Here is a 12,900-nt window from a genome sequence, read left to right as displayed (position 1 = left end):
CCCTGAAATGGTCCAGCAAGCCAGTCAAATCAAGGGCAATCAGGAATGGGCAACAAGTGCCAGTGACACCACATCCCTTGAAAGAATAAATAAAAAAACCTAACAGGAATGAAACACAGCAAATCACAATGCACTCACAATAATGAATCTTTAACACTTTGAAGGAGCCAATGAACTGGTATAAATTGTGAAGATATTGTAATGTGCCATGGAGTTCAGTGCTCTTTTATTTAATATGACTCAATAAGTCAACTGACCAAACTGGATTTCCAGACTACGTGCCCAATGTCTTTTGAATTTTGTAATGGAGACACTGCTGCTGCAAGAGGAAGTGCCAATCATGTAAATTCAGATAACAAGTGTGACACTGCATTAGAGAGGCTGTGAACGCCACGCCAGCAATAAGAAGATTCGGTGGGAAGTCCAAAAGAGGTTCCATATCTTCAAGAACTGTGCAAAGGTAAGCAATAATATTATTGTTCGTTAGCAGGGAAGTGGTAGTAAAATTTCAATTTTAATACAGAAATATTGTTGCATTGGCACAAAGCACTGTCAGCAAGATGTTAGTGTTAGCGAGCAGAAATGAAAATAGCAGGATTATGCAAATTACATAACAAAAACAGAGATCTTAATTTTCCTGTGGCTGACAGGAATCCAACGTTAGGACCATATGAAGGTCCCAAGCCACACAGCATAGGCCTCAATGCATTTGCTGGAGAAACTTTACGTGATCTGGACTCCTAATTGGTTGCCTCCACGTTTGTCGTACAATTAATGACAGTGGGTGGACCAGGGAAGCGGGAGGTCTAGTAGGAGGGATCATAGCAATGTCGAGCCATCAGCCCATTGGGAGAAGTGAGTGCTACTAAAGAATTGGGAGACCTAGGGTGCACCTCAAAATGGAAGCAATCACAAAGGCCTTCCCTCTTCAGTGTGAAAAAGATGTCAAAATACTGATAAGGATCCTCAGGGTGGGTGTTTAGCCCCTCCAGAAGAGTGCCTCTGGCCAACCCTAGTTCCCCAATGATACTAGTGACATAGTGGTATTTTCACTGGACTAGTATTCCAGAGACCCAGGGTAATGCTCTGGGGACCCGGGTTTGAGCCCCACCATAGTAGCTGGTGAAATTTGAATTCAATAAAAACCTGGAATTAAAAGTCTGATGATAACCACAAAACCATTGCCGATTGCCGTAAAAACCCATCTGGTTCACTAATGCCCTTCAGGGAAGGAAATCTGCCATCCTTACCTTGTATGGCCTACATGTGACTCCAGACGCACAGCAATGTGGTTGACTCTTAAATGCCCTCTGAATGAGGGCAATAAGGAATGGGCAATAAATGCTGGCCTAGCCAGTGACACCCACTTCCCATGAACGAATGTAAAAAAATTTAATTCAGCCACCTGTAGCCCGCTGACATCCTGGTAAGGGGCCACCTCCACAGCATTGCCGGACTCCCGATACAATGCAATGACTATACCACATCAGGAAAGTTGCAGCACTGGGGAAAATGGCCCTTGATTGGGGCCTTAATTAGTTTCATTGCCTGCCATGGAGTGGTCTGCCAATTCCCATGTCAGCCATACCCCAGGAAGTTCGCCTGGGGGCAGAACAGCATCGGTTAGTCATCCCGATAGGGTCAGCTGCTGCTTATCTGGTCCCTGCCTCCAAACCCGATGGGCTGGAAAGATTCAGCCCAGGGACACAGAAAAGGCAGAGAGAAACCATGTGTTTAAGGAGTGCTAAATTCTTTTACGAGTATTTAATATATTTTTATGAGATTTTTTTATCTGCTATTTTAGTGGTAATAACTCAGGAGAAAGGCTCTTTTGTGCCCCAAACAAAAAGAAACATCTTTTCATGAAGGTACTCCCCTTTTAAGGTTGTGTGATTGGTTAGCTGCCAGAAAGTGGGTATAAAATCTACTTGTGAAATCAACAGTATTACAGCTTACGAAACATTTAGAGTACAAAAACAGGTGATTCGACTCAACATGCCTATGCCTGTGTTTATGCTTCACACAAGCCTCTTCTCACCCCTCTTCATCCAACCCTATAAACATATCCTTAAAACTCTTTCTCACTCATGTACTTATCTAGCTTTTGTTTTGAAAGTATAATAATTTTCATAATATTTTTCTGGTTTATTGTGAAGTAGGTTTATGGGTGTAAGTATAGTTTGTTCTATCTGTGTGATTTAATTACACTTGAAGTCAAGTGGACTGCAAGTTGAATTTATCAAAAGAAGCTAGGTGTAGAAATGTGCTTGAAATGCTAATGAGTGAAAATGGATGCTGACTTAGCATGTAAGGTGTGAAGAGAATTTATATTTCTTAGATAAATGGTGGGATTGTTTGGATTTCAAAGGGATGTTAGTCTGTTTACAACTAGCCAGATAAGCAAAGCTAAGGAGTATGTTTGTTTTTCCCAACGGTTACTGACAATATTAGCAACATGAAAGTTTTTATATTATGAGGAAGATACAGTTTCAAAGACATATGGAACAACAGAATTTACATATTAAAGAGAGAATGAAAAGCTATGTGAGGAGATGGCAATGTAAGATCTAACAGGAGTGTGAGAAACAGCCTTCAAGAAGCCTCTAGCCATTTGTGGATACGCCTGCTATGTAAAGTAACTGAAGTTGGGGAATCTATTTGTCAAGTGGGTACTGTGTTAACTTGCTGGTTTTGCTTTAAATCTAAAATCTGTTTTGGACTATTGCCTTAAAGGGGTGTGTAACTGGGAGTCAGGTTAATTAGGAATATTAGGAGTTGTTATAGTAGTAAGTAATTTATTGTCTTATGTATGTGTTTGAAATCTTTTATTAATAAATATTCTAATTTAACTTTTCAAAATCTCTAAATGTCTTGGTGGACTCATTACTTCTGAATTCAGTGCACCCATCTTCTCATAATAAATACAAATTGTAAAACCATTGTGATATCGTGACCATGTTTCCCTTGTGGATTTCGTCCGCCTGGCACACATCATCTGCCACCTAATAACACTTTCATTTGAATGCATTTCTACTATTCCCCTCAAGTGCACCCTCTCCCACTTAGTTCTACATTCTAACCTGACTGCTTATTCAGCTGGAAACATGCCTGCCTTATTGTATTGAGGCTTGTAGAAAGAGTTACTGGATTCTTAGTTGTATTTGGGCTTGTAAAAATAGAGTTACTGCATTCTTTGGATGAAGTGAGCATTTTGGAATCTGACAAGCGTGAATGTGAATGGGTAAGGACAATCTACCAGTGCCATTCTGATAGCGTTGGTGCTCTTTCTGCTTGCAGTATTCTAACCCTGGGGTGGGGAGGGTGAGAGGGATGGTGGTGGGGAGGGGTCTGATTTTAAACTTTGCATGATAGTGTGAGATGGCAAATCATCAATCGGTTTAAAAAATTGGGAGAGAAGTAGAACTGGTTGCAAAATTACAAGCACCTGTTTTACAGTTTCGCACTACATGAATGTCTACCCCTAGATCTCTATTACAAATTTTAAGAGTTTTATCATAGGTAGTCTCTTGAATTTAGACTCACCAGTTACCTCATGTCATCTACTGCCCAGTATCTAATTAAATAATAGCAAGACCTAGGAGATCATAACATAGAAACCTTGTAGTCTCAACTGGTTACTGAAATCTTGCACATGTTGCCACTTGCATTCTAAGGAAGGCAGAAATGGGAGATACAACCATAATCCAAGGAACTGAGAGATTACACGGGTAGAGGCTCTTTTCTCTAGAAAAGAAGAACAAGAGGTGACCTGATAGAGGTCTTCAAGATTATGAAAGGGTTCACCTTAAACATTCATTCCCTCTACCTCCAACACAGTGTCAGCAATATACCATATACAAGATATATTGCAGCAACTCGCCAAAGCTGCTTCGACAGCACCTTTCAAACCTGCGACCTCTACCACCTAGAAAGGGCAAGGGCAGCAGACACACGGGAACACCACTCCTGCAAGTTCCCCTCCAAGACACACACCATCCTAACTTGGAACTATTTTATCGTTTCTTCATTGTTACTGGGTCAAAAACCTGGAACTCCCTTCCTAACAGCACTATGGTGTGCCTACACTAGATGGCCTACACTAGATGGCTGCATTATCTCAGGCATTACGAACGGAACTGAACATTGTACAGTCATCGACAAAACATCCCAATTTCTGATATCATGATACAGGGAAGATCATTGATGAAGCAGCAGAAGATGGTTGAGCCTAGGACAGTACCCTGAGGAACTCCTGCAACAAGTTCCCAGGGCTGAGATGATTGGCCTCCAACAAGCACAACCATCCTCCTTTGCCCTGGTATGACTCCAACCAATGGAAATTTTTTCCCTTGATTCCTGTTGACTTGAATTTTTCTAGGGCTCCTTGGTGCCACAATAAGCAGTAACCTAGTGTCAGAGAACCTGGGAGTGCAAGCAGGAACATAAACCTGGAGGAGTTTCCTTGGATGGAACTCATTAAGACCATGGAGGAATTTGAAAATAAGATTGAAGTCTCTGAAATTGATATCCTGGGGGCAGAAGCTTAAGAAGAGTAGAGGCGATGATAATTCAACCCCTCAAGCTTGCACTGACATGCAGTTAGATCATGGTTGATCTGTACTCTAACTCCAAATTCCTGTATTTGCTCCTTAGTAATACTGTTAAGGGAACCAAAATATTAATCTAGACATTAATTTAATCTGCTAGAGTAGAACAAGGGGACACAAATTCAAAACTGTAATTTTAGGACCAATATAAGAAAAATATTTTTCACGCTATCATAGAGATATTGAGCACAGGCTTAATTGTGATATCCTTGGACCATATCACTTAATCTGAGAAATTATCTAAACTTGTAGCAGACAGCTTAACATCAATGTCAGCCGTGATCTCATTGAGTGGCAGAACAGGTTCAAGGGGCTGAATGGCCTACTCACCATCCAATGTTCATTCATGTCGGTAGTAAATATAGTTTCTATTTAGCATCAGTATTCCTTTGATTTCTAATCTTTGCTTTGCTGAATCTGTCAATGGACCTATACAGTTTTCAATCCTACTTTAGATTCTGACGTTACTATTTTTGAGAGGCGATAAAGCAGTTTGCTAACCAAATTACAGAATGTCTTCAAAACCACCAAGAAAATTGTACAATTTGTGCAATTTAACCACTTCTCCATTATTCTTTCTGTACTGTGCTTAGCATTTCATTGTCATTAGCTTTTTGATTTTCCAGACAGATAAGAGTTGGCCATTGGACATTGAAGTGTGGACGAGTTAGCTGGAGGCCTGGCATGTACTGCTGTCTTAGTGTTATAAAATTGTTGGCAAGGCATTGCATTGAAGTAATTTTAGAGAAAAATAAAAGAAACAAGCAATATTCCTGTCTTACCTGGTTGTCCCCAGTTTGTTGCTGAACAGTTCAAGTTGAACTGCACATTGTAAGGCTGTACAGCAGTTTCTTGTTGATTCAGCTGCTTGCAATGGTTTACACCAATTCCTGCACTGGGTATTCAAATATGAAGAGCTAAGGATCTTGTGTGTGGCTTCCTATTTAGGCCAATCTCTGCATATCACTTTTAAAAGTGCAACAGTGGTGTAACTCATTTCAAGGAAATTCAATTCTAGACCAAACTATATTAATGTTATAGAAACATATGAAAGGTGAATAAGCACTGAGAGGTACTGATTATATTAAATTGTGGAATCTTACATCTGTGGTGTGATTTCTGGGATGGGCATTATGGGCCGAAAGGGCCCCTTTTGTGCTGTAACATTGTATGATTCTATGATTCTAATAACAAGAAAGACGGGCTGATTCTGGATAATGAGTAGGGTAAAGTGTGCTTATACTTTAGCCTCTACCTGTGCTGATTATTTTCACTCTGCAACGTGCTATAAACTGTCATTCACTATGTCCAAGCAAAGGACCATGCTCCTGGAGTGTGGGAAATCCACGGAAGCAATTTATGTGCTGGGGACCGAACTCACCATCGATGTTTACAAGTAAGTCAGCAAGTTGGTTTGACGAGTTCCACTTGCACATACTCTGCCCCTACTTCAGCTAAACTGTTGCTTAAACCTTCATCCATACCTTTGTGACCTCCAGACTCAACCATTCCAATGCTCTACAGACAGCATTCTATTTTGTCTCCAAAACCTTCATCTGATTCAATACTCTGCTGCCTTGGTTCAAACATGGACTAAAGAGCTGAACTCCGGAAGTGAGGTGAGAGTGACTGGCCTTGACATCAAGGCAGCATTTGACCGAGTGTGGCATCAAGGAGCCCTATGAAAATTGGAGTCAATGGGAATCAGGAGGAAAATTCTCTGATGGTTGGAGTCATACCTAGCACGAAGGAAGATGGTTGTAGTTGTTGGAAGCCAATTATCTCAGTTCCAGGACATCACTGCAGGAGTTCCTCAGGATAGTGTCCAAGGCCAAACTATTTTCAGCTGCTTCATCAATGACCTTCCTTCCATCATAAGGTCAAAAGTGGGGATGTTCGCTGATGATTGCACAATATTCAGCACCATTTGCACTCCTCAGATACTGAAGCACTCCATGTCCAAATGTAGCAAGACCTGAATAATATCCAGGCTTGGGCTAACAAGTGGCAAGTAGCATTTGCACCACACAAATGCCAGGCAATGACCATCTCCAATAAGAGAGAATCTAACCATCGCCCTATGACATTCAATGACATTACCCCCATTGATTCCCCCACTATCAACATCCTGGGGGGCAGTTACCATTTACCAGAAACTGAGTTGGACTAGCCGTATAAATACTGTGGCTACAAGGGCTAGGAATCCTGTGACAAGTAACTCACCTCCTGACTCCCCAAAGCATTTCCACCATCTACAAGGCACAGGTCAGGAGCGTGATGGAATACTCTCCACTTGCCTAGATGAGTGCTGCTCCAACAACACTCGAGAGGCATGACACCATCCAGGACAAAGCATTCCACTTGATTGGCACCCAAATCCACAAACATTCACTCCCTACACCACCGATGAACAGTGGCAGCAGTGTGTGCCATCTACAAGATGCACTGCAGGAACTCACCAAGGCTCCTTCAACAGCACCTACCAAATCCACGACTGCTACCATCTAGAAGGATAAGGGCAACAGACACATGGGAACATCACCACCTACTAGTTCTCCTCCAAGTCACTCACCATCCTGAATTGGAAATATATCACCATTCCTTCACTGTCGCTGGGTCAAAGTCTTGGAACTCCTTCCCTAACAGCACTGTGGGTGTACCTACACCACATGGACTGCAGCAGTTCAAGAAGGAGGCTCACTACCATCTTCTCAAGGGCAATTGGGGATGAGCAATAAATGCGTGCCTAGCCGGTGACACCAACATCCCACGAATTAATAAAAAAATGTCATATCCCACACTAAGTCCCACTCAGTAATCAACCCTATACCTATCACCATAACCTCCTATAGCTGTAGAACCCCCTGACCCACTACTCTCTGTTTGTACATTCTCACCTCCTTTAATGCCTTCAACTGCCTTTATCCTGAGCTCTGGAGAGGCTGAGGTGAGAGGAAGAGGAGGGGAGTGTGTAGGTGGACAGGGAAGGAAAGTTGATAGTGGAGCAGGTAAAAAGGGAGGAAAGGAAAGGAGAGAGGATGTGAGGAGGAAGACAGGGAAGGTGCAAAGAGGAAATGTGAGGGAAAGACGAGAGAGGGAAGTGGTGGAAGATGGGGGACAGGGAGTTTGCCACTCAGATTAATGTCACAACTGAAAAATCTTCTATTTACTCTCAATGAGTGCTGAATTGGGGAATTTTTAACCTTTGGATTTATTGACCTAATTTAAGATACAGCATTTTTCCAATCAGAATATCATCTTCTTATCGATCAGAATAACTGAAATAGATTTATCATTTGAATAAAGTAACTAATTGCCTAGATTTGAATGTTTTCTCTTTTTCTCCAGGCCATCCCCTCTAGGGTCCCAGTCATTTGAAGTGCACAGCAGTCCTGGTGTCAGATGTTCTATTTCAGAACTTTACAATGTAAACCTGCTAGCTAAACATGCAACAAGACGGGCTCTATACCAAGGGGCCTTGCTTGTGGTGACTATGGAAAAAACAAGCAATTATATCAATGATAGCAAGATAACATTGTCATACCTCAGCAAAAAATAACTTTTTGGTTTCAACTATTAAGATTATTACCTATTTCATTACTCCTGTAAAGCACCACGGGATATGTTTTTACTTTAAGTTGTAAAGGTAATAAGACTATTAGTTCATGTTAGAGTAGGAAATGGAAATGTTGAACAGAAAATGCTGGAAATACTCAGAAGGTCTGGCAGCATTGTCATTTAATATCTCGCATCTCCTGTTCTATTACAGTCCTTCCCTTTTGTTCCCCATCCCCTGCCCCCCACCCCAAACCCCCTGTCCCATTCTCCTTCTTAAAAGCTATTACATTTCTAACTTTTCTCAGTTCTGATGAAAGGTGACAACCTGAATTGTTACAAAAACAGAAATTGCTGAAAAAACTCAGCAGGTCTGACAACATCTGTGGAGAGAGAAAAAAAGTTAACGTTTCGTGTCCATATCACACTTCTTCAGAGCTAAAGAGAAGTCTGCTACCCTTCCATCCCCCACCAGAATGGTCTGAGGACTCTCTGCTTCTTCCCCTGATGTCATATCAACAATTATCAGTTCCCTGGCCCTAACCGCCTCCTCTTCATCATGGATGTCCAATCCCTCTACACCTCCATCCCCCACCAGGATAGTCTGAGGGCTCTTCACTTCTTCATTGAACAGAGGCCTGAACAATCTCCATCCACCACCATTCTCCTCCATCTGGCTGAACTTATTCTCTCACTGAACAATTTCTCCTTAAACTTGTCTCACTTCCTCCATTTACTTCTCTGAAGAAGAGTAATACAGACTCAAAACGTTAACTCTTTTTGATCTCTCCACAGATGCTATTAGACTTGCTGGGATTTTCCAGCATTTTCTGTTTTTGTTTCAGATTTCCAGCATCCGCAGTATTTTGCTTTTAACCTGAATTGTTAATTCTGTCTGTCTCTCTCTCTCTCTCTCTCTACAGATGCTACCAGATCTACTGAGTTTTCAGCATTTTCTGTTCTTATTGCAGATATCCATTTCTGTTCTGATTGCAGATTTCCAGTATCTGCAGTATTTTGTTTTTGGATTGGAAGTGTTGATTTAGGTATTCTGTAAAATCTTTCCTCATGCTACTGCCTGGACCTGTTTCTGAAAACTGTGTCTTAATTCCCTGCTGCAGACTTTGTGCAACTTGAGCCAAGCAAGAAATTATGATCACATGTGAGTTGTTCACTGACTTTAAACACCTTTATCAAATTTCCTGGCCTTCCCTGCTGTAAGGAGGACAACCTTAGACTGAACACCAACAGATTGAACTACTGTTCAAAGTGATGTACAACTTTTAAAAAAAATCACTGAAGCATAAACAGAGGCATAACATTTGTAGGAAAGAGCAGGGACCACTTCACAAATGATCAGTAATACAGACTCGAAACGTTAACTCTTTTTGATCTCTCCACAGATACAATTAGACTTGCTGGGATTTTCCAGCGTTTTCTGTTTTTGTTTCAGATTTCCAGCATCCTTCAGAATGCTGTTTCTAGCATGCCACATGGTTTCTAGGAATGGAATCAGATAAACCTTTTCACATTCTTCAGTAAATATGAATAAATTCACTGATCCTACGTTCAAATGGAATGAGGTAGAGAGTCACGGTTGCAGTATTTTAGCCCTGCCCTTGTTGTGCTCTCTTGACGTCATTAAAAGGATAGAATCAGCAAATTGTTCTTTTAATGCAAAGGGCAGAATTTCCCATTGTGGGCCCCGCATATCCGAGTGTAAGACGATGCGCGGTGACTTTGGGCGAGCGTCCCGACATCACCGCGCACTATCGTGACATTTTGCTGGGCAGGCATGCCATGAAGTCCAACACGTGCCCACCATTAATTAACTGGCCTCTTAAGGTCTTTTAGTCTTCCATTGATGCCAATTTTTCTGCGCCCATGCAATCTTCGGGGTGACGCACGAGCACAACAGGCAGGCGGGTAGGAGACATTTGTATCAACTTCATCCACGGGTGGGATAAGAGGGCTCATTGGGGTTCTAAATCTGCTCTATTGGTGAAAGTTATTGAAACTTGCCTCTGTGATCTGCAGTACTTCAGAACGCAATCCAGCAACTTTTTCTGGACACTTAACCTTCAGCTCAGCACTCTGCAGTGAGGAATCTCTTCCGGGCCTGCAGGTTTCAGGAAGCCTTCCCTTAGCTTGGGTATGGGACCTGATCTGTCCACTGGAGGCAGCTCCTCTGAGGAGGAGGGGAGGGCTAGAATAAGGAGGAGGCCAGGAGTGCACATTCAGCCTCCAGGGGAGACATCTTTGGCAGTACAGGCACAGGCACAAGGGGCGCAGGGCCAAGAGGTAGTCCAAGGCGGAAGGGGCCGCAGAAGACGCCACTATCCTGCTGCCAGGGTATACAGGCGGCAAAGCAGCTACCTCAATATGTCTGAGGTGCAGTGCCGAAGGAGGCTCTGACTGTCAAGGGAGACAGTTAACTACATCTATTAGATGATTGGGTCTGAGATCTCCCCTAACTGTGAGGGTGGTCACCCCATGCCAGTGTCTCTGAAGGCCACAGCTGCCCTCAACTTCTATGCCTCTGGCTCCTTCCAGGGCTTGGTGGGTGATCTTTGTGGTGTATCCCAATCAGCTGTCCACACTTGTGTCAAGCAGGGCACAGATGCTCTGTCCAGGCATGCATTGACCTTCATCCACTTCCGTTGGGACCAGGCAAGCCAGACACAGCGAGCCAGAGGCTTCGCGACGATTGCTGGCTTCCCTCACGTCCAGGGGGCAATAGACTGCACACGTGGCCATCAAGGCGCCAGCAGGTGAGCCCGGTACCTTCGTCAACAGGAAGGGCTTCCACTCCATGAACGTGCAGATAGTGTGTGATCACAGGATGCAGATTCTACAAGTCTGTGCCAGGTACCCAGGCAGCTCCCACGATGCCTACATCCTCAGACACTCCCAGGTGCCAGGTCTCTTCAGTGCTCCAACTCGGCTTGATGGATGGCTGCTGGGTTTCAAGGGCTATCTCCTCAGAAGGTGGCTCAGGACACCTCTCCGCCATCCAATATCAGAAGCTGAGCAGCGCTACAATAGGAGCCACACCTCCACATGGGCTGTGGTGGAGAAAGCCATTGGTCTTCTCAAGATGCGCTTCCGATGCCTGGACCGTTCAGGGGGCGCACTCCAGTACCCCCCAGATCATGTCTCGGTGATAGTGCACTCTCCAGAGTTAATTCAATGTTAAGTAGTATGTCATAAATGATCAGCTGTCCTTTTTTACTAACAGGCAACTTGATGTTCATTCTTGATCATGCACAACTTAGAATTATCATAAAGCATGCTGCACTCTCCAGAATCCTGCGCTGGTAAGGGGGTTGCAATGGACGATGAAGACGTCGATGCAGTGTCTGTAGCTGCACACGATGAGTCCAGCAGTGAGTCCAAGGATAAGCATGCGTGGAGAAATGCTGAGGGGTTAGACACTGACCCAGGACTACTCCAGGGGGGCTGTGACACCCGGGAGACTTTAATCCAATGAACCTTCAGCTAGCACAACACAGATGGATCACCAGGACAAGCCTGGACTGCTGCCTTGATACCCGACACCTAAATGCAAAATCTGCCAGGTCAGCAACACTAACTAAGGGCCTTGTACATAAAGCTGAATGTTCAACAAATCACTCATTACACTTTTCTCAAACTTACACATTCAGAAGAAATGAGGCACCCTCAGCCATGGTCACACATTTGGTATTTGATGTGTGAAGCAGAAGAAGTTATCACAAAGAGAAAACAATAGTGTTAACAATCAAAAAGAAATCATAAGGACCTAATCTCGGGCCAACACAAAAGCATCAGTGAAAAACCCGTTGTGTGCCTAAGGTGCCTTATGCTTTCTCTTATGGGTGCTATGTTTTGGTGCTGCCCCATCACTCGGAGTGGCATTGGAGACAGCCTGCTGACTCTGCTGTTCTGTTGACCTTGGTGACCTTGGCAGTCGTCCTCTGGCCTGTGGAGCCTGTGCTGCGCCCACCTGGGAGGGATCTGCCTGTTCCGCAGCTGGCATCTCCCCAGTCGTAGTAGCCTCACTGGATGATATGGTCACTGGGAGAGGGGCGGAGGATCTGCCACCCTCATCTGGAGTGCCCTGGGAGAAGCCCGCAGAGATGACAGGCAGCTGCTGCGCCAGACCTCCCTGCTCACCATGGATGGATGTGCAATGAGCTGGGAAGCTTGATGGTCATACCATCTCCCACACCGGCAGTGACCAGCTGAGGTCATTGCCGATGTGAGGGCTTGCTGGTCAGAGTGCATCCCCAGGAAGCCCTGGTGGGTCTCCTGGAGTAGGCTCTCCACAAGAGTCGCCACTCCATGGAGGATGCTTAGCTCTCGGACATGTGGCTCATTGCTTTGGCGAGCATCCGTGTGGACTCCTCCACCACAGAGAGCATGCCAAGCATAGCCTCAGATGCTCTCGCACACCCGGCCGTATTTTTTGCACCTGCTACGTCGCAGACGACTCCAGAGGCACATCATCAGGCACTGACTGAGCATGTGCCTGGTCCCCTGCAGTCCTCCAACTGCTGGCACCATGGGCACTCTCTGTCTCTGCCAGCTCCTCTAGCGACTGTTAAGTGCTATCACCACTGTGCCCTGAGACACTAGCCGTTGATCAAATTCCCACCGAGGTGCTAGAATCTGCGCTGATGCCTGCCTCACAGAAATGATGTGACGCTGGTGAGACTTCAGGCCCCTCAGGTGTGACAGGGGGCATCTGCTGTTCCTC

The 12,900-nt window shown here is 44.3% G+C and overlaps 1 protein-coding gene across 1 annotated transcript in view; it reads left to right on the top strand.

Annotated features, from left to right (window-relative positions):
• Positions 1 to 315: 315 nt before the first annotated feature.
• The window catches only part of LOC121288682 (protein-arginine deiminase type-2-like), an 82,700-nt gene continuing 70,115 nt past the window's right edge, over positions 316 to 12,900 (top strand). The window contains exon 1 of the mRNA XM_041207411.1: positions 316 to 460. The gene's annotated coding sequence lies outside the window, so the exon portion shown is untranslated. The remainder of the gene's footprint in view (positions 461 to 12,900) is intronic.

The sequence above is a fragment of the Carcharodon carcharias genome, chromosome 15 (assembly GCF_017639515.1).
Source record: "Carcharodon carcharias isolate sCarCar2 chromosome 15, sCarCar2.pri, whole genome shotgun sequence".
NCBI classification, from domain to species: Eukaryota; Metazoa; Chordata; class Chondrichthyes; order Lamniformes; family Lamnidae; genus Carcharodon; species Carcharodon carcharias.
Note: the sequence above shows the minus strand (reverse complement) of the source record. Positions and strands in the feature narration are given on the sequence as shown.